Raw genomic sequence first — 21,880 nt, forward strand, 5'->3', positions numbered from 1 at the left:
CGCCCTGGCCTCCCAAGGGCATCTGCCATTGGTGCCTTTTGGCGGGAATTCGGGACACGTTTGCGGCCGCGCGACCCAGTGGGGCCCATAGAGATAGACTCCTCCGAGACAGCGTAAGGTGCGTACTCTACTGCTCGTCCGGGCCGGCCTTTGCCGTTCGGTTCTGTGCATACTCGAGCTCTTTAGCACGGGTCTTCGACCTGCAGCGGCTCGAGCCTGTCCAGGAGTCCAGCGACCATCGACAGGCGCACCTTAAAGAAAAAGGAATGCGGTCACTGACCATGTCATGAGGCGCACCTTGCGTTGACTGCCCACCCTCTCTCGCAGACGGCCCAACGGCCGACACGAGAGAGATCACAGCACTGCCGCGGGGGCAATCTCCTGCAGCGGCGTACTAGTGGCGCGTATTGCTCTTGTCGCTCCGAGCGCGCAGCGGAGCCTTGCTCCTCACACGCCCCGGGACGGGGTGACTGTTCAGTCTGTGTACCGCTGGAAGACGGCGTGAATAAACGTCTCCTTCGTGAACTTGGAGGCCCCTGTCTTTGCGGCGAGTCGCTCTCCTCTCTGCAGAGGTTGAGTGCCGCCGCAGCGGTGCCCCCGGGTGTGTGTGGTGACGGCTGATCGGGGCCCTTGGCTCGCGCTAAGCCCGAGCCCGCGGTGGGTAGTGACCTGTGCCCACTCAGAAACCCACAACTGGCGCCCAACGTGCTAAGTCATTGGCTCTTAAGCCTTTGATGGAACATTAGCCTAGCAGGTCGCCTTGACGATCACTCTTGAGCACCATGTCTGCCACCCCCAACGGGGCACTCGGCAGCTACGTGTCGGCTCCCTGCGGAGTCGTAGCGTCCTTTGATCAGTTGGCTGCGGTTCCTTTGAATAGCCAAACACCGTGGTTGGCCGTGGCCCCCATTGGGGCATACGGCGATACAACCCCCACTGTGCGATACAACCCCCCACTGTGCGAGATTTGCTCCCAGTGCGAAAGCGGTCCGTGCGACGCTGCCGCAACCTGCAGTCCCGCGCAACAGTAACCGTGCCCCGCTAGCCGTCAATTCTGCTCTGGGAACGGTGAGGCGCTAGCCCGGCTCCCTGTGGAAACCGCGCCGCTCATCGAACTGAGCGGCGCGGTTTCCACAGGGAGCCGGGCTAGCGCCGCTCATCGAACTGGGGGGCGCTGCGAGCGGTCAAGCCGATCGGACAAGCTCCGCATGGGCTCCGTCGAAAATCTCTACCACCCGCGTTGACTTTCGCCCACGACCCAAAATCTCGTCGGATTCGTCAATCGGAACGTTCAGCGACCAAGAGGATACCATACTCTCGGAGGTGGGTTCACTTGCTCGGGTTTTATTGGACTTTGAGGCTCCGACAACGCCGGACCGCTCAGCCTAGCGTTAGGGCTAGTAGGCTCGGCGGCCTTCGGGCCCAAAATAATCGCTGTAGGGCCCCTGGTGGGCTGGTCCGAAGCAGCGGAAATGGACGCGGAAGTCGGGGGAACCTCCGCGGGAGAAGACTACGAGCCAGAAGGCTGGTATAAGGTCAAGAAAGGAGGAAAAGCTGTACCAATGCAACGCGAGGAGCGACAACCGGAAGTCAGTGGCACCGCCACGCAGGAGAGGCCGAACCATTTCAAACGCGCCGCGGGAAAGAAGCTGGCGGAAAAATCAGTTGGAAAACAGCACGTGCGCATCCCCGATGGCGCCACGCGGATAATTCTGCGACCGCAAGGGGGCCTCGCTCCCCTTACAAGGCTCGGAGCCGCCAGGCTGCTGTACTACGTGTGCAGGGAGACTGGGATCTCCTACGGAGACACTCGGAGGGACATCCTGTCGCCCAACGAAGCCCAGCAGACCCTTTTATTCGCACTGAAGACAAAGAAAGGGCGGAAAAATACCAGCAAATAACTTCCATCACCACGGAAGAAGGAAGCAAGACAGAAATCAAGGCACATATGACAATCCCGGAGAGCAGGGCAAAAAGGAGTGATTCACAACGTCCACCTCAGCGTCTAGGACGCCGAACTGGTAGCAGAACTCGAGTTTAACGCAAGTCTGGGAATAAACCTGAAAGTCATCGCGGTCAGAAGACTTAGCCCCCAGTCGACTACGATCCTCCTCGTCTTCCAAGAGGAGCGGGTCCCAAGGACTATAAAGCTCTTCGGCTTCTACGAGAGATGCTTCCTGTAGAGGAAACGCTACGAAATCTGCTATCGATGCGGGGACCTGGGACACCGGATGGACGTGTGCCCTAACCCCACCTCGATCAAGAGATGCAGAAACTGCGGTGAAAAAGACCCTCAGAAGGATCACAGCTGCAAGGAGACTCGATGCGCCCTGTGTGGCAAGGCGCACCCCCTTGGCGACAAGACGTGCAAGGCCGTGTTTCGAACACCGTACCTGGTAAAGAAGAATTTCTGGGAAAGGAAGCTAGCGGAGGAAATGCTAGCAAAAGAAGATTTTAAATTAGTGCCAATTCTCAAGACACCATCCCAGGATAGGAAGGTCAGGAGCAGGAGCAGATCCCCAAACCACTTCCCACCTCTGTCCCCCTCCCCTTCTCGTTCGACTTACAGGTCCAGATCACGGTCCGCGTCCAGGGAAAAGAAGATAGTGGGCCAGTCCAGTTCCACCCAGCCAGACAAGAACAAGAGAACGCCTGGAGACCCCTGGGGCTTCAAGAAGGACTCGGACGGAGAAAAAAAGGTGAGCTTCGATAGTAGAGACTTCCAGCCTAACCAGTACATTCAAAAGATAAAGAAAACCACGAGCTCAGAGAAGCAGTAAAAGAACTTAATGATGTCATTATGACACTCAAACAGGAAGTACAAACACCTAAACAGGAAGTGCACACCCCCGAAAACACCGCGGCCACACTGCTAAAAGAGACACCGCTGTCACAAACTGCCCAACCTACAATAACTCCGCTAACAGAAGGGGCAGGGAGCCGCAACGAGGCACAGTCCCCGCCTAGCAAGCGTAAATGCGCGGAAAAAATGGATGACATCTTCGTTACGAAGGTACAATTTGAAGCCGCCATGACAGGAATCAACAACAAGCTAGAAAGTATCGTGGCTGAAATGAGACAGGCCATGGAAGAAATGTATGCACAAATGCAGTGCACAGCAAGCGAAATCAAGTGACTCCAAGAAAAGCTCGGGTGTGGAGCGGCAGTACGTCTGGAAGGCCCATAATGGCTAGTCACGTAAACAACAATCTCCCACCACGTTTCAGGATAAGCACTCGCACCCCCACAACCATTCTACAATGGAACTGCAGGAGTTACAGACAAAAAAGAGCGCTGCTAGAAAACTACATTTCTTTACTTGGCGAGGTTCCTTTAGCCATCGCACTTCAAGAAACAAATATAGAATGGCCAAAACAGAGGCACTTCAAGGCCTATGGAAGCAACAGAGGGGATGACACCAGGGTAGTTACACTAATTCGAAAGGACATCACGGCCATATGGCACGACACATCCTTACAAGACATAGAATCGGTACTGGTGGAAATCGTCACTGGTAACAAACACGCCCCCAGCATCTTTATGCTTAACGTATACAGCCCACCAAGGAACTACAGGGACCGCTTCAAGCCGCTCTTTAATAGAGCGATTCAAGCCGCTGGCACGTGCCCATTAATTAATATGGGAAATTTTAACGCCAAGAATCAAGACTGGGGATACGACAAACTAGAGGCTAAGGGCAGAAGGCTGTGGGAGGATGCACACGACCTCAATCTCACTCTCCACACAGACCCCAATTCCCCAACCAGGGACGGCAACAGTGTCACTAAGGACACATCGCCGGACCTCACGTTCACAAGAAACTTAAAAGAGTTTATGTGGGGGAATACCGGATGTAACCTGGGCCCACAGGACTTGTCGGGCTAGTTGGTTGATCATAATGCAAAAAAGACGAACTGCGCAACAAGAACACGGACGAAAGGGAGGCAGACACACACTAACGCAAACTTACAACTTTACTAAAGGAAGGAATACAAGGCAAATATATATAGCGATCCCCCAACGCACTTCAAATCTGATCAATATGGCACGTGACAATCTGGGAAGGTAGGTGTGTCTCCTATATCGGTGGGAAATAAAGTTTTACTGACTGACTAACTGACTGCTCATCGAACTGGGAGCCTTGCCCCCCGCGTTCGTGCAGCCCGCCCAAGCCTTCTCTGTGGCCGGGGCGCAGTCGCTGCTAAAAAATTGCTGCCCAGATGATTCAGCCGCTGTCAGTGGCTGTTGAGGCGCTTTTGTCCACGCCGAAGGTGTCTCACCCCGCGGTCGAGTTGCCCATGCCAACATACCGCGGGTATGGTGACCTCCTCAATGCCCGGGATTTCCTTGAGTCCCTCACATATTACCATAGAGCTATGGGTCTCACACTGATAGGGTTGTGCTTGCACACATCATCCCTGCCGCACTGACTGACTCAGCAGCTAGGTGGCATCGGCTTTCCGGCCACCGGACAGTGTCTCTCGAGGAGTTACGCGCAGCATTCCTGCGCGAATTCCTACCCGCTGACTACTACTATCGTAGGATGCGGCGAGAGCTGGAGCTCCGTACTCAGGCTCCGGATGAGTCACTCCTGGAGTACGTACGTGCAATGGAGGATGTTTTCTCAATCGCCGAGCCCAGAGCCTCGAACGAGGAACGTGTGGAAAGGACAATCAGGCAAGCACATCCGACGTTTTCAGCATACCGGCGCGGCGGCCGATTCCGAGATTTTGAGGAGCTGACCGCCGAGTCAAGGCGCATTCAAGGCGACATTCTCGCCGCGCGCCTATCCTCCGCCACCGCCGGCAAGTGCGGCCCTCGAGCCAGGCTGTGCACGGAGAGGGGCCATGCCCCTACCCAACCGGCGACCACTTGCACAACCTGCCTTTGCAGCCGTTCGCGGGCAAAACGAAGTACGGGAGTTGAGCGAACGAGCTCTCGATCCTTACTCGTACTCGGACAGCCTGCGTTGCACCGTTTTCTGAACCGCGTGCCGATGGGCGCCAAGCGCTCCAACGCACAATGGAAGGGGAAACCCGAATCAGCCGGCCCTTTGGCAGTGCAGTGGGTGGACCCAGGCAGGGAGAGGCGCCATTGTCCCGCGACCAAGCTCGCGGTGGTGCTCGCTGTCTGCGCTGTCAAGAGAGGGGACACTTAGCGAGAGAATGTCCCGTGGCCAGGCCTCCTATGAGGCAAAAAACTGCGGCGGGGGTATGTCGTAAAGCGACGGCCGGCCCAATCTTTGCTAATTCCCTCAGCGTAGAGAGCAAGTTTCCTTGCTAGTGCGCACGCGCCGTTTATTCCGGTCACCATTGCTGGCCGCGAATTTTTGGCGGTACTGGATACGGGAGCCAGTGCCTCCTTGTTCTGAAGAGCTGTTGTCCCACTTGCAAAAGCACTCGCTGCGCTTGCGGGACGGCCGTACGGCATTCAACCTTGCGAAGGGCGTAGTCCATTCGGCTGGCGCCATGAGGCTGACTGTCAGCTGGGGAGAGCGGACGAGACGCACGCGTTTCATTCACCTCTCAGGGCTCAGTGTGACCATGATTCTCGGAAGGGACTTTCTCTCTAAAACCGGGATCGTGGTGGACATTGCGAATGGCGGCTATCGCGACGGACCATTTTCCCAGCTGAAGCCGTTCATCTGGCCACCGGCGCAAATAACTGCCTGCGCAGTGAAGACGTTCGGAGAGTGCCGCGCTCAGCGACTGGGGCCAAGCACTTATGTTGAGCGTTCCGTCGTTCACCCTCCCCTTTGGGACCGAGTGGCGCGGCACAACCAGGCAACACATCATCTGGCCGCCTTTGCGGTCACGTTGGATGACGCACAAAAGGCTCGTTTGGCAGCACTGTTGCGTCAGTACGATGGGCTCTTCACAGATTAACCTGGCTGTACTACTTTAGTGAGCCACAACATCCACACCGGGGATGCGCTTCCTTTGAAGTGCAACCTCAGACCCGTCAGCCTTGCGAAAAGGCAGGTGATCGATGGGTTGCTGGATGAGATGCTGTCTGCGGACATTATCCGTCGTTCTTCCAGCGCTTGGGCGTCTCCGGTTGTGTTAGGGCCTAAGAAAGATGGCAGCCGCCGTTTGTGTGTGGATTATCGCCGTCTGTATGCGTTGACTCGCAAGGATGCCTACCCGCTCCCGACGATGAGCTCAATCCTAGGAAACCTGGGCAGTGCGCGGTGCTTTTCCACGCTAGAATGCTCCAAAGGTTTCCTACAGGTTCAGATGGCGGAAGCTGAGCGGTCTCTGAGCGGTCTAAGACCGCGTTCACGTGGCACAGAGGGCTGTTAGAGTTTACACGTATGCCCTTTGGCCTCTGCAATGGTACTGCGACTTTTATGAGGCTCACGGACCATGTCCTAGGGGAAGCGAAATGGTCCCATGCCATGTGCTACCTGGAAGATATCGTGATTTATTCACGGACTTTCGATTAGCACTTAAGCCGCATTGTCGACGAGCTCGTGAGGGTACGGCCGGCTGGGATGACTTTGAATCTTGCGAAAGCGCAAATAGCGCGGACCCGAGTTCAGTTGCTAGGATTCACGCCGGGTGAGGGCTCCATTGAGCCAGATGCGAAGAAACTCCGAGCCATACACGAGTTTCCCGTGCCCAAGGACGTACGCGGCCTCCGGCGTTTTCTGGGAATGGCCAATTTCTATCGGTCGTTCATCTCGTCCTGTGCCCGCGTGCAGGCACCCTTGACCAAGCTCTTGGGGAAGACTGCCGCGTGGCGATGGGGGCCCGAGCAAGAGCGATCCTTTCGCCTCCTGTCTAGTGCCATTGCCGAGACAGCGCAGCTCAGGCTACCCGACCTGACCAGACAGTTCGTAGTCCAGACTGACGCGAGCGATCTGGGTTTAGGAGCAGTACTCCTACAGGATTTCGATGGCGTGCTGCAGCCGCTGGCCTTTGCCAGCCGCTCCTTGCTTCCCCCGGATAGGAATTATTCCGTGACCGAGAAGGAGTGCCTCGCCATCGTGTTTGCACTGCGAGAATTCGACGTCTACCTTGACGGAACGCAATTCGTGGTGCAGACAGACCACAGTGCGCTCAGTTGGCTGATGTGGCTCCGCGAGCCTGCGGGTCGGCTGGCGCGCTGGGCTCTCCAGATACAGCATTACGACTTTTCGGTGCAGTATCGAAAGGGGAGCACGAACGGGGCAGCTGGCGCGCCATCCCGTGCCCCACTTGCCAGCGGCGCCTTGACGCCGGCAAGCGGAGGGGGCGAAAAAGCGGACGAGCCGCCGGGCGGCAAGGAGGGGGAGCCCGCAAACGGGCCAACCTGTTCCGCTAACCAGGCAGGCAGCGCTTCACAAAGTGGGCGAGAGGCAGAGCTCCTCGTGAGGAAAAAGGTTAGTACTGTGCGAATGACACACAACGCGAGAACAGGAACAAAAACGACAACACAGGCCCTGTCGTGTCGTGTCTCAACGCGCAGTACTAACCTTTTTTCTGCAATGAACCAACTAGCCCGCAACATCGTTCTACCTCCTCCTGAGCACCTCGGAGACGCCGACGCGAGCGGAAATTTTGGATGCAAACCTGAGTGGGGACGAGACCAGGCTCACCTCTGGGATGACTAGAATTGTTTTCAGCCGGAAAGAGCTGCTGCAAAATGACCCCTTTTGTCGCGAGATGAGCGACGTTCTCAGGGAGAGGGAGCGCCATGACGGCTACTAGTATTGTGGCGGGCGCAGCGACGCAAAAGCCAGCGTGTGTCGCGGTGAGCCCTGGGGATTCATATGTGCCGGACCATGACGGGCTCGTGCTGAAGTACATAGCCACCGATGATGAGCCCATTTACCCGTTCAAGGTGGCTATCCCCAAAAGTCTGAGAGGCGCACTGTTGCGAATTTCTCATGACGAACCACTGGCCGGTCACCTGAGTGGCTCCAAAGTTTTTGCAAAGCTGAGACAATCGGTGACGTGGCCCGGCATGAAGCGTGAAATTTTCCGCTATTGCCGTTCCTGCCATGCCTGTCAAGCACTGAAGTCACGGGTGAGGCTGTTTTAACAGGAAATCTGACTAGGGCGGGGCCTCGACTTTTTTCTCGTGCTTAAACGTCAGCAACCCTGATCATGGCGTCACGGTTTTTGTAAAAAAAGAAACAGAAAGCAACGCGCCTTGTCGTCTGCAACTTTTCGCGCCGTTCTGACAAGCAACGAGCCTCGTCTGCAACTTTTCGCGCCATTTTGCCAAATTTTCGCGTAGTGATGAGCGACGATCCTGAACGGCAGGAGCTCATTCTGCGGCGCTACCTCAGCAATTTGCACATTGAAGGCGGCTACTGGCACGGATATCTAAAATCTGAAAATGATTTACTCCGATTTGAGAGGTCTCTGGCTGCTCGCCACGAGAAATACTCTGTGCGGGCGTGAAGGGAGTTCGATGCGGCGCCAAAAGGTGAGGATGCTTCTTGATATCTATATATATAGTACATGGCGCAACTACTGTATTCGCTCGAACACTCTGTAATGCAGATTAATGCAGAACAAAGTGCTGCCGCAGCCTTTAAATCATATATCCGTTAACCAATTGCTCGACGTTCGAGCGTCCTGATGATCATTTCGCGGTTCCTATTGTTGCGGGTAAATTAATAGAAATAATGTATTTCCTTTTTCACTTTTTTCAGCGCTATTCTTCTTTTCAATGATTCACCGCGGGCACAAAATTGGTCTTGACGTACCGTTTAGAGTGACCAAAAAAACGGTAAAGGTCTGCATGTTTGGAGAAGAATTCTGGAAAGGTGACAACCCAGTACGTACTAACTTTTGGTTTGGGTATTGCCTGTATTATTATTGTACTAGCATGTTAGAAATATACTCGCAGTGAAGTGGTTCACTGAAGGTGCGTGTTCGTTCTGATGTGCTCATTCGCCGCATGCCAGTTATGCTCTGCGAAGAAGCCACTTAACCTGGGTATAAGGATATGCTGTGGCGCATGAAAATTTGCGATATAGTGCATTATTCTTTCTAAGATATGCTATATAGTATTGCTACAAGGGAAGCTTCACAAGGCAAAAAAGAAAAAAAACCGGTGCTGAAAAATTTGAAAAGGCCAACGTGGTCCGAGAACTTGTTAACGTGGCTTCATCGCAGAACAGCAGCGTTTTATACGTACGTCAGACCGAATACTCCTATCTTTACGCTCAATGTGATATTTTTTATGAAATTAACGCGCTACACTAGCAGTTGGCGAGACAAAATGGTATATACACAGCACTGACAACTGCGTTTATTGAGAAACGGGCACATGCATTCCATGCATGTTCAGTTCAGTGTATTCAAGCAAGCTCAACAGCAGTTGTCACATCCGTGCGCTCCTTCGCTTCGCGCCTTATGAGGGCCAGTTAGTCTTATATATTTTCGATATCAAACAGGTACAACCAACTGACCTCCACTGCTGCCTTGTGAAACGTATATATGTGCCACTTATTTTTATTTCACACGTATAAGACAGGCCGGACTGGCCCCATCATGCGATTACATTCTGCGGCGAAAAATTTTAAATTCCTCGAACTGAGAACAAAGAATCTGCAGTATAATGCAGGAAATATTAAAGAAAACTTCAAAATGCATATCGTGCTATCTTTGTTAGCTGTCTGTAAATGTTAGCTGCTAGAAGGTAGTTAAGGTGACCTTCGCCACTAGGCTGTCGAGCCACCAGAAGAAGGCAAACCTTAAACAATCGCTTTGGGGGCCACGGTGGCTCAGTGGTTAGGCCGGGCGCTCGGCTACTGATACGGAGTACCCGGATACGAACCCGACTGTGGAGGCCGCGTTTCAATGGAGGTGAAACGCAAAGGCGCCCGTGTGCTGTGCGATGTCAGTGTACGTTAATGATCCCCAGGAGTGGTGGAAATTATTCGGGAGCCCTCCACTACGGCACCTCTTTCTTCCTTTTTGATTCTGTCAGTCCCTCCTTTATCGATTTCCTTACGGCGTGGTTCAGGTGTCCGCCGATGGAAAGGTGACGGATGGAAAGCAGGATGTGCGGGCTATAGAGAAAGCGTAGGCATCGAGCAGGGAAAGCAAAGAAGGGCTCGATTGTGGCCCGCGCATCAGAACCATTGCCTGTAAAATAATGTCAACACATCTCTTCATATATAGAATGCATTTCTTTATGGGGAAAACCCCCTTGCATCATATATATAAAACTAGTGCAATACAACACAACGCATATAAAAATATCAGGTATGAAGTTCCGTAATCTGCAGATTGATTCTGATATCATTCAGCCGCATTGATCCTAATACATGAAATTTAATTCTCTTTTTATGTAATACGTCAAAGGGGCCCGGTCTTTAAGGTAATAAAACAAATATACCTTTCCACTGTTCAAAACTTGATTGAGTGCATTTACATATTGGACTGTGCCATGCATGCAATATAACAGTAAGCTGCTCTTTGTAAAATGTCTACCAAGCAGATGCGCTTCTGCAATAGCCCTTTGGTAATTAATATGGCTGCATGCAGAAAGGTGCAGCCATGTAACTGAAGAAAAGGTGTTTAAAAGGAGCCAGCACAGTGACATCTATCTCATGCAGGTTGCATGCAGCTGTGATTTATTGTTAATTATCTGAATGATTTTGCCTACATGCTACAATTGTGAGAGTATGGTGAATGAACCAGTGCTTCCTAAAGTGTGTTTTGTTGGTCATCATTTGGAACAGTCAATCGCAGTTCATCGCAGGGTGAAGGCGAATCACAAATCTCTAATCACTCTTTTCTGTCAGTAATGGCCGCACCATTCAAGCTAATTTCTAACTCTGATTTCTTAATTGCTGTTAATCAATTGGCAGCTCACCCACAGTGTTGAAACAGTCAAGGACATACAATATCTCTGCTTTATTTCAGTAAAAGTTATATATTTGCATGATATGTGGCACTGGTCTCCTCTAGGTGCATGTACTGTGCAGACTTTGCCAAAAAATATGCAGCCCCAGGGGTTTGCTTCCAAGTAATGTAGCGCGGCTCCTAAGCACATCTGACAGTCGTAAGCTTGGGAGGGTCGAGTTTTCAAGTTCCTCCCGCTTCCGAGAGATTGCGGTCGCTGAGCGTACAAGAGGAGCCGCGCTGCAGGGCTCAGAAGCCTTGGGCTGTACAATTTTGACAAAGGCCATTGGGGACTCAATAATGATTTCAGTAACTCATTCTTATATTTAGGCTCCAGCTACTGCAACTGATGGGTCGCAGGAGACCTTTCAAAAAAAGAGGCTGAATGTCCAAGGCACCAAAAAAGAAAGGGTGACATGCGACCTTGAGCCTGAAGTGGATTGAACTGTTTCCATATTTTAAGGTATGTTCATATGCATAACAAGAAAGGAAATTTTAGCAGTTCAGCTGTGTTCTGCCTAAATAATACATTCTCACATTAGTGTGTGGCGTAAGATGCTCTGTAACCATTAGTTTTGAAACCATATAGTCCTTTTGTGCACAGAAACTCTGTTGCTTTTTTTTTTCGGAAAATCAAGCTGTCAAAATATAGGTACTATTCTTGAGCTGAAATTCAAGTAAAAATAAGCTTGTTGTTGACTATTCACTCCACAAGTAGATTTTTTCCTCCTGAGTTATCTATAGTAGTGAGAATGAAAGTTCTTCCACCAGTCTTAAGTCATGGGGCAGTGTTTCTAAGTAAAGCCAAGTGCCCATGCGGCCTATCAATGACCTGTGCATTTCGACAAAGGGTATATGCGCTGCGACAGTACCTTTGCACCCCTTCTCTATTCCTCTTTTCAATCCACTCATCCCTCCTCCCCACTGCAGGGTAGCCAACCGGAACATCCTTCTGGTTAACATCCCTGCCTTTCCTCTTCCTCTTGGGTTCCCCTTCCTCTTTATGCCTCTCTATTTCGTTTTCAACATCTCATTGGTCATCGTAAACATGTTCCAGCTTTGTTGGAGGATTTTGTTATTGTGCATATCGTGTGATACAGTGCTGCAAATAAGACACCGGGTCAGTTCCAGGGTTCGGTGGCTTGAGTCTCTGAGACACTTTTCAAAGCCTCATCCTGGATTAATAACGAGCAATAAAAGGGAATTGAAATCACCAATAAATAAATTAAAGCACTCACTGAGAATCGGTTGAAGATGTATCCACAACTTTCTGTGCCTCCAGCTTTTTACTCGCATTTTTCATCATCAGCAGAGCAGCAATAGCCCGATTATGCCCACTGCAGGACAAAGGCTTCTCCCTTATCTCTCCAATTAACCCTGCCATTTGCCAGCTGCGGCCACCTTATCCCAAAAACTTCTCAACCTCATCCAGACACCTAACCCTCTGCCGCCCCCTGCTAGCCTGGCTTATTTTCTCTTGGTATCCAGCCTGTTACCCTTAACACCAATCGAATAATTATATTGTCTTCGTATTACGTGAACCACCCAAGCCCATTTATGCTTTTTGATGTGAACTAGGATGTCGTTAACCCACATTTGTTCTCTGACGAACTCAGCCCACTCCCGGTGTCTTAACATTATACCCATCATTTTTCTTTCCACAGCACACTGCATTGTCCTCAATTTAAGTTGAACCCTTTTCATTAGCCTCCACGTTTCTGCCCCATTGTCAAATACCGGTAAGGCACTTTCCTCTTCAGTGATATTAGTAAACTGCCATTCACGATCTGAGAGAAGCTGCCAAATGCGCTCTACTAGTTATTTCTCTCTCGTAATCTGGATTTGCAATCTCTACCTGCTCTAAGTACAAATATTCCCTTACCACTTCCAGCACCTCACTACCAATTGCAAACTGCTGCTTCCTTCAGAGACTGCAGACTGCTGTTCCTTTCAGAAACTGTTCAACATATTACTTTGGTTTTCCACATAACATTTAGACCAACCGTTCTGCTCTGCCCGTCCAAGTCATTTATCATGCTTTGCAGTTCATCCCCTGAGTGTCCTGGCAACGCAATGTTGTCAGCGAATTGCAGATTACTATGGTATTGTTCAAGAACTCTTATCCCAAATATTCGTAGTGTAGGCCTCTGAATACCTCCTGTAAACAGGCGGTGAATAGCATTGGTGAGATCAATCGCCCTGCCTGACGCCCTTCCTTATTTGAATTTTATTGCTGACTTAACGGAAGACTATGGTAGCTGGGCAGTCATTATAGATATCTTCCAGTATTTTGGAGGACTATGGTAGCTGTGCAGTCATTATAGATATCTTCCAGTATTTTCACATGAGACTCTTCTACACCTTGATTCCGCAATGCATGCATGACTGCTGAGGTTTCCAGCTGAGTCACATGCTTTCACGTGATCAATAACAGCCATACCGGGTGTTTCGGAGAAAACACAGAAATTTTCAAATATAGGCTTTTTGGGGTAAAAATATGGCTTTTGCGATATAGTATTATCAGTGTTGGCGGACATCACGAAACTGGTGAATTGTCTTAAGTAGTGAGCTGCTTAACCAATTTTTAATAATTAACTTTTGAACTAGTAGAGTTAGGCACCTAGTTACAAATAGAGATTTGTAGCCGGCCATTAGTAATTGCCATATAAGTTTTTAGAATTTTGAAAATGCGGTTACCTTCGCTACTGTGGCTTGACAAAATATGGCGGCGTCATGCGAAAATACATTAGCTTTCAAAAGAATGCAGGCAAAGCAACCCCTCCAGTGCGCGCAACTAGTTTAAAAACCAAATTTTGTCGAGCCACAGCGCCAAGGGTAATTCCGTTTTCGAAATTATAAAAACTGATATGACTATTACTAATGACCGGCTACAATTCTCTAATTGCAAACAGTTCTCTAGCTGTGACAGTTAGAAAGTCAGCTACAAGAAATTAGTTAACCAGCTCACTAAAGATGTTTCACCGTTTTTTTGGTGTCCACCAACACTGGTATTACTATGCTGCAAAAGCCATATTTTTACCCCAAAAAGCGTATTTTTGAAAATCTTTGAAAGTGTCCGTTGAAACACCCGGTATATAGCGGGCGTATAGAGTAGACATTGACACTCACCGGTCGTGTGTGTGCACGCACCGCTTTCCATCGAAAATTGCAGGTCTGCGCGCGAAGAGAGTTATATTCTGCGCATTCCTCTATCACCTGATCAGAAGTGTGAATATGACCTATTGTTGAATAACCTTTACAAAATCCTGCTGATCATTTTGTTGATTGAAGTCTGAGGTTGTCCTAGCTGATTATATTTGCGATTACTTCAGTAAATACCTTGTAGACAATGGACAGTATAACCTGATCGGTCTGTAAATTTTCAAGTCCTTGGCGTCTCCTTTCTTATCAATTGATACATAATATGTTAGCGTTCTTCCAAGCTTCCAGTACGCTCGAGGTCATAAGGCATTGTGTATACAAGGAGGCCAGTTTTTCTCGCACAATCTCCCCGCCATCCTTCAACAGATTTGCTGTTACCTGATCCTATCCAGCTGCTTTTCCCCTTTGCATTGCTCCTAAGGCTTTTTTTTCATTAAATTACTTTCTCTCCCCCTTTGCGTTGTTTTTAAAGCTCTTTTCCTCTTTCATTTCCCGCAGGATCTCTCTTTCCTGTGCACTTCTGCCTTTCTCATAAAAATCCTGATTATCTTCACTACTGTGTAGATTTGTGTAGAACTCTTTGGCCCTTTTAACTATCTTATCCATATTGCAAATGACATTGCCCTCATTGTATCTTAATGCACACATCTGATTTTTGCCTGCACCTAGCTTCCTCTTCACTGCTTTCAGGCTATCTTCGTTCTTAAAAGCATGCTTGGTTTTCCCCATATTAAGAATTCCTTATGTTAGTTACTTTGGACATATTGCCAAGCGTTTCTTAATCAGATCCTTCATTTTCCGAGACAGTTTGCAAGCATCCTTACTGTCTAACCATCCTGTCGCCTGCTTCTACTGAGAACTCTACATGTAATCATAGGTGTGAGATTATTGTGCATTTCTTGAACATTAATGTCCTCTTCCTGAAGTGTTCTCCTGTCGGAGTAAGAGGTAAAACTGTTTATTAGAGCAGAAGCATACAATCAGGGTAGATAGTAACGGGAGAAAGAGGACAGAGTTTAGTGTCCTCATGCAGCTGCATTCACGCTGAGACCGGGGAGCCCGGAGCCGCGGGAATGAGGTGTTGAGCGAAATACGGTGCATAGTGGTGGTTCGACAGCGCAACAGCACACACAGACCAAGTGCTCTGTGTACGGTGCTCTGGCTAGACAGTAGGCATTATATGTGAAGCGGCGCTCGGAGCTGCAGTACAGCGGTGTACTGTGCGGAGCGGCTGTAACACAATACACAACACTTCTTCACTTAAACACGAATATCTGTTTTGCAGCGAGATCCTGAACTGAATTCCTCTACTTTCCTTCTTACCACCAACTCATTGATGGCCTTCTTCCTTAATAGATTCTTCCAATACTTCTTCAAGACTAGGCTAATTTGAGACCTTACCGTCCTATTGTTGCTACAACGCACCTTTCTAAAAACCTCCACATCCTGCACAATGCCAGGAAAAGCGCACATTGTGAAGTCTATTTCGTTTTTATTCTCACCACTGGGGCTGTTCCAAGTCGACTTCCTGTTCACCCATTTGTGAAAAAGGTATTCGCAGTCTGTATATTATTTCTCCCTGCAAACTCTACTAATAATTCCCCGCTGCTATTGCTACAGCCTATGCCGTAGCCTCCCATTGTCTTGTTTCCAGCCTGCTTCTTGCCTACCTTGGCACTAACGTCACACATTGATACAGTGTACTGTGTTCTTACTTTGGTTGTTGCTGGTTCCATGTTTTCATTGAAGCTTTTGACAATATGGTCATCATGGCTGGATGCAGGTGCATAGGCCTGTGCCACCTTCACTTTCTGCCTCTTATTAAGCTTAATGGCTATACCTGCCACCCTCAAATTAATACTATAGAATTCCACTGTGCTGTTGGCTATATCCTGATTGATGAGGAATCCACACTTAGTTCTCGTCTGTCCGCTGATCCATGGTAGCATAGTATGTACCCGCCCTTTAGCACTGTGCGAAGGCAAGGTAACCACTTGTCCTTAAGGGTAACGGAGTGCATTACAAGAGAAGGCAAGCATAGCAGGGGGTGGCAGAAAGTTAGGAGGGCGGATGAGATTAATAAGTTAGTGGGCATATGATGGGCGCAGCCGGCAAAAACAGGGTTAATTGGAGAGTCTTGGGAGAGGCCTTTGCCCTGCAGTGGGTGCAGTCAGGCTGATGACAATGCTGATGGTGATACTTCATCTGTCCTCTAACCTTACTAAGCCCTATGATATCCCATTTAATACCCACTAGCTCCTTGAAAAGCACCGCCAGACTAGTCGCACTGAATAAGCTCCTAGCATTAAACGTTGCCAGGCTCAGTTTCCAATGGTGGCCTCTTTGGAGCCAGAGATTCCTTAGCACCCTTCGCTGCACCACAGGTTGAACCGCCACATCGGTCTATTGCTCCACAGCTGCTCAGTACAGAGGGCTGAGGGTTATTTGGTGTATTCATATAAGAGGTTGTGGCCAAGTGCTGCACCAGGGTGGCCAAATCTTGTTCTGGTGAAGGAGTGCTTTGTCGGTCTCGGTCACCGAGATCACGCCGCATCCGCCTGGTTATTCACTTACAGATTTATGTGCAGATGTAATTAGAGATAGATGTATAGATATAGAGGGAGCGAATTAGTCCCCAACAATGTTTGCATTCGTGCACTGTTTGAACGTACTCACTCCTCTACCAGTCATGAGTATATGATTTGGAGAGAGAGAGACGGGTGCTGGACTCATTTTTTAAGGCACCTTTTTTAGTACAAACTGCCAGCTACTTAAGTTTGCTTACCAGATTGTAAAATCGGGTATTCTGATTCTGTGAATATATGTGCGCAAGTGTAAATGCCGGAAATTTTTACGCACGAACAATTTCATCTCATTGTAACCACACCGCTCATCACATCTGTGAGAAAACAATTTTTTTTGCACATAGATAATAGCCTTTGCAGCCATAAAGACGGCCAGTTCATTTGTTTTGCAGCCAAAAAACCCACTGCTCATTTATTAAGTCATTATGCAACTGTATGCAAAGCATGATGGTCTCAGTGACATGCACAATATTATCATCGCAATTTTTTCCTGATTATTTCATTTATCCCAGAATATTCCATACAAGCCAACCTGGCAGTCTGTGCAATTAAGCCGGCGTCTGTGTTGTAAATGACATTATGGAAATGCAAATTGCTGCTTTCATTGATATCTACACATTTGAAATTATAGTGCTTTGTTTCTAGGCGGACATGCCTCAGCCATGTGGGCGGATAAAAGAGCAGAAATTAAAATCTGCAAAGATTAGCCAGCTGCAATGAAGTGAAGCAGCTGTCCCTGAGAAGAAACTTTACGTTGCCATTGTTGCCAGGACTAACCACACGAACCATGGATCTGGTGACATTGAAGGATTCAACGAAACCATGGATAAGAGCTTAGCTGAACGCATAACCCTGTTAGTCAGAGAAGGGATCACATCCGTGTCGGGTGTCAAAAAGTGTTTGCATATGCACGTACACGATGTGATATTTTGGAGTGATGAAAAACCTGACAGCAGCTGCAGGGAATTTTTCCCCACTGCTAAGGACATCAGCAACCACATCCAAACTGCTCTTAGAAAAGGCCGGTTTAGCACTGTCGGCCAAACATATGCAGTTAATCTGATTAAAAAAATCCAGTCTGAGCAACCTGAAAGTTAAATAGCGTATCGGCCATATTCATCTAGCAAGAATGCAGGTTGTAGCATGTCTGATGGCATGGAAGAGAATGTGTCCAGTGAGTGTGAGGAGACATTGCTTTTTGTTTCCAATCAATGTTTATGAAAAACATGCTCCTAAAGTATGGAACTGCAGTCGTTTGTTTGGACTTAGTCATAAGAGCAGTGACTATGCATTGCCACTTTTTATTTTTGTAGTCAAAACACCAGTAGGCTGTGCAACTGCTGGCGTGTTCATTGTGCAGTTTGAATCTGCTTGTTGCATAGCTGAGGCTGTAAATGTGTTAAAACAACGGTGTGAAAATCTGTCTCTACAATACTGGATGGTGAATTACAGTCAGGCAAAGATGGGTGCCATCCGCCAAGTTTTTCAAATTAAGATATCCATCTGTGATTTCCACTGGGGGCCACGCGTGGCAGAGATGGCTCCGCAGAAAAGAAATTGGTATGTCACATCCTGATGATGCCCTTAATTTTATGAAGCGCATAGCCAACACTTCTAATCAAGATGAATTTGAGAATTCACTGGAAGCTCTCACGACTTCAGGGTACTGGAGAAATGAAAAGTTCCTAACTTATTTTCAAACACTGTGGCTGTCTGTGAAAGTGCTGTAGTTTTATACTACTGGCTTGAATTTGATGTGCTTACCACGAACAACAAAATTGAAGCTCAGAACAGAGTGCTCAAGGCACATTATGTAAAGAGCGCGAGTGGGAAGCGTTCACTTACCTCTCTTATAACAGCCCTTGTTGACTCTTACTTGCCAGATGGTGAGAAAAAATTGATGGAGTCAGAGATGAGGAAGTCAGTGCTATACAGACAGTGCAATGAAAATATCTCTACATATTTGCATGCACGCCACCACAACTTCATTAAGCACATGTTGAGGAGGCTTGTAAATGCAGAAGAATACACCCGTGCTGATGGAGCTGAGCTGCCCATCAATGGGACATTTTTCGTTCACCCCGAGAGGGCTGATGCATCGTACATTGTTGACTTGAACAAGCCCTCATGCACATGCCTCGATTTTTGCTAGAACAAGTGCCCCTGCAAGCATATCAGCGCAGTTTTTAAATTTGCTGACGGCAGGACTTTCCTTTCACTGCCTCATGAATATCTCAATGGGCCACACATAACATTGGACCAGTGCACACAACGAACAGAAACAGATTTTAGTGATGCCAGTACCGAACAAACCAGTGTTACGAAGCTGTCCTCGGGGACTACCGTGTCTGAACTTGGTAAAAACAGAGTGCCCTCGGCACTGCATCGAAAAGTTCTTGAAGAGTGGGAGAAGTGTAATTCTATTCTTTTTCAGTGCCATGATAAAGTGCTGTCTGAAGTGGGTGAATTGCTAGATAATGCTTTTGCTAGGTAAGCAAGAAGTGTGCCAGAATGTTCTGGTGTCCGTGTTCGAAGTTCGCCGACAAAGGGGTGTTCTTCCTTGAAACCCCTTCCAAAAGGAAGGCGCCTGCAGCATGACTGACATTTTGGACTATTGGATTAGGCAAGGTGGTCGACATAAGGAAGTTTATTATAACTTCATACAACTTAATACAACTTCAAATGCGAGGCTCCTTGCACTGGGGGTGGTGAACACCTATCGGGAGCTGCGCGAGACGCACCTCACTAATCAATACACGCGTCTTGCCCAGACCGTGTACGGTCGTCGCCTACTGGGCCGGCTACATATACAACATGACCATCACATTGAGGAAAAGGTACGAGTGCCAGAACTATGGAGAGGCGCCCTCCGTGTTCGACCCCTTCCTAACAAAATGAACAGAGAGAACCACAATGGACGGCGTCAGGCGCGGGCGATTGCCCTGCACCGCCATTATGGCACCAAACACAGCATTGTCTATGTAGCCGTTGCGGGCCCACATCATTCCAGGGGAGGATGGTACATGGCCTCACTCTTTCACGAGGGATGACAGGTGAACGGTCTCTTTTTTTAGGCACTTAGCACAACCCAGGCGGAGGAGGTAGCAATCGCCTTAGCCGCCTCCCACGCTGAATCTAAATTCATCATATCTGACTCGCGAGGGGCTTGCCAGAATTATGAACTGGGCTGGATAACGTCAACAGCGCAACGAATACTTCGAAGAGCAGCTCGGGATCAGGACCCCACGACCCGATTTCTCATCTGCACTCCAGGCCACCAGGGCCTACCAGGGAATGAGGCCGCCAACTCGGTCGCCCGCGCACTCACTAACCGGGTTTCCGATGTAGACCCTACCGATCTGAACCAGGACTCGTATGCTCTGTTAACCTTTCAAAGATATCTCCGCTTATTACCGGGACTCGCACCGTCAGTACCCGGCTCCTCTCAAGGGGCTAGGGAAAGCTGACGAGAGAATACTGCTTAGACTTCTAACACTCTACTGTGCCAGGCAATGCTCAAACATTTCGACACTTCTTTCTCTGGCCTCTGCTCTTTCTGTGGGGAGGTGGCTGACACGTTCCACATAGTCTGGGCATGCCAACACAATCCTTCTCTTCCGCCCCTAACCCCTTCCCCTACCCGAGAGGACTGGGAGGTGGCCCTGCTCAGCTGCCTGGACCTACCGGCCCAACAAGCCCTATTTCAGCGAGCTCGAGTGGCGGCCCAGACCAATGGGGTCAATGAATAAGGGACTCCACCTAGTACTGTAAGGGGAGCGGCCCACTACGGATTGCTGCCCACGCAACCTCTCTGCAATATTCAAATAAATGCTTTCACCACCACCACCACCACCACCGGCGGAGCATCGCTATTTCCACGACAGGGGCCGCTCGCTCATCCGCAAATAATCAGTTGCCCGATACACCACAGTTTTCGCTCTCTAACCATATTCTGCAGTAGTTAAACCGCAGCTAATTTTTTAACAGGTGGGCAGCACCGCTACCTGTCAACTGACCTATTGAGCCAGTGACGCTATTCAGAGGCCTCAAGCACAAAGACACAACGCTGCAACCCGGTGAGTACGGCTAGAAAACGTTTCACCCTAAATTGACACAGGAGACCCGCTATTACCAGCCACTGTGGCTCAGTAGTTAGGGAGCTCGGCTACTGAGCTGCAGTTCCCGAGTTCGAACCCGGACGTGGCAGCCGCGTTTTGATGGAGGCGAAACGAAAAGGCACCCGTGTGCTGTGCGAAGTCAGTGCCCGTTAAAGATCCCCAGGAGGTCGAAATTCTTCCGGAGCCCTCCAATACGGCGCCTCTCCCTTTCTTCTTTCATTCACTTGCCTTACGGTGCGGTTTAGGTGCCCACAGAGATTGAAAACAATTGCTGCACCATTTGCTTTCCTCCAGAAACAAAAACCAAATCCCGCCCTAGTGCGCTAAAAACGAGAGAAAAGCCATTTAAGCGGTTTTGATGCACATCTGGGGGGCTGCTAGCAGAGGAGCTAAAATGTTAAAGGTGATACTGAAATGTAGTTCAGAGGAATAATGTGATAGAAAATGTTATTGCGAGAAACTGCTTGCCCACTGTTTGCTATAATAAAACATTAAAAATTGGTTTTTGGGGAAAGGAAATGGCGCAGTATCTGTCTCACATATCGGTGGACACCTGAACCGCGCCGTCAGGAGAGAGATAAAGGAGGGACTGAGATCTCAAAGGAAGAAAGAGGTGCCGTAATGGAGGACTCCGGAATAATTTCGACCACCTCGGGATCTACATCATGCACTGACATCGCACAGCAAACGGGTGCCTTTGCATTTCGCCTCCATGAACACGCGGCTGCCGCCATCAAGTTGGAACCAGGGTACCCCGGTTCAGTAGCCGGGCGGCCTAACCACTCGTAAATTTTCCCACGTCACCAGTCTCTTCGGCTCCTCTACTGAGTTTCAGTTGCTCGCTACTTCACTTCCTTGAATGGTGTGGAAACCTAGCATTGCCTCGCATGTCTGACAAAAACCGAGCACGCTGTGCGCCCTAGGGTACTTCGATGTCCACGTTGTGGGGTGGACATGGGGAGATATAGTACTTTCTCCCCACTCAATCGCGGCTGACACGGTTCAAAGCCGCCCGGACCCCACCCCGTGATCGCGTACGCTACCGAGCGCTCGCCGACCACGGCGGGCCTTGCTCTGAGGGAACAAAGGAACGACACATTGACTGACACAAACAGGCATTTATTGCTACAGAAACAATAACGCCAGCTAGCAACAAGGTACGCTAATG

The 21,880-nt window shown here is 49.3% G+C and overlaps 2 pseudogenes; both read left to right on the forward strand.

Annotated features, from left to right (window-relative positions):
- Positions 1-4,220: 4,220 nt before the first annotated feature.
- Positions 4,221-4,985, forward strand: LOC144129721 (uncharacterized; annotated as a pseudogene).
- Positions 4,986-7,677: 2,692 nt separating this feature from the next.
- Positions 7,678-19,492, forward strand: LOC144129731 (uncharacterized; annotated as a pseudogene).
- The last annotated feature ends 2,388 nt before the right edge of the window (positions 19,493-21,880 follow it).

The sequence above is a fragment of the Amblyomma americanum genome, chromosome 1 (genome assembly GCF_052857255.1).
Source record: "Amblyomma americanum isolate KBUSLIRL-KWMA chromosome 1, ASM5285725v1, whole genome shotgun sequence".
Taxonomy (NCBI): Eukaryota; Metazoa; Arthropoda; class Arachnida; order Ixodida; family Ixodidae; genus Amblyomma; species Amblyomma americanum.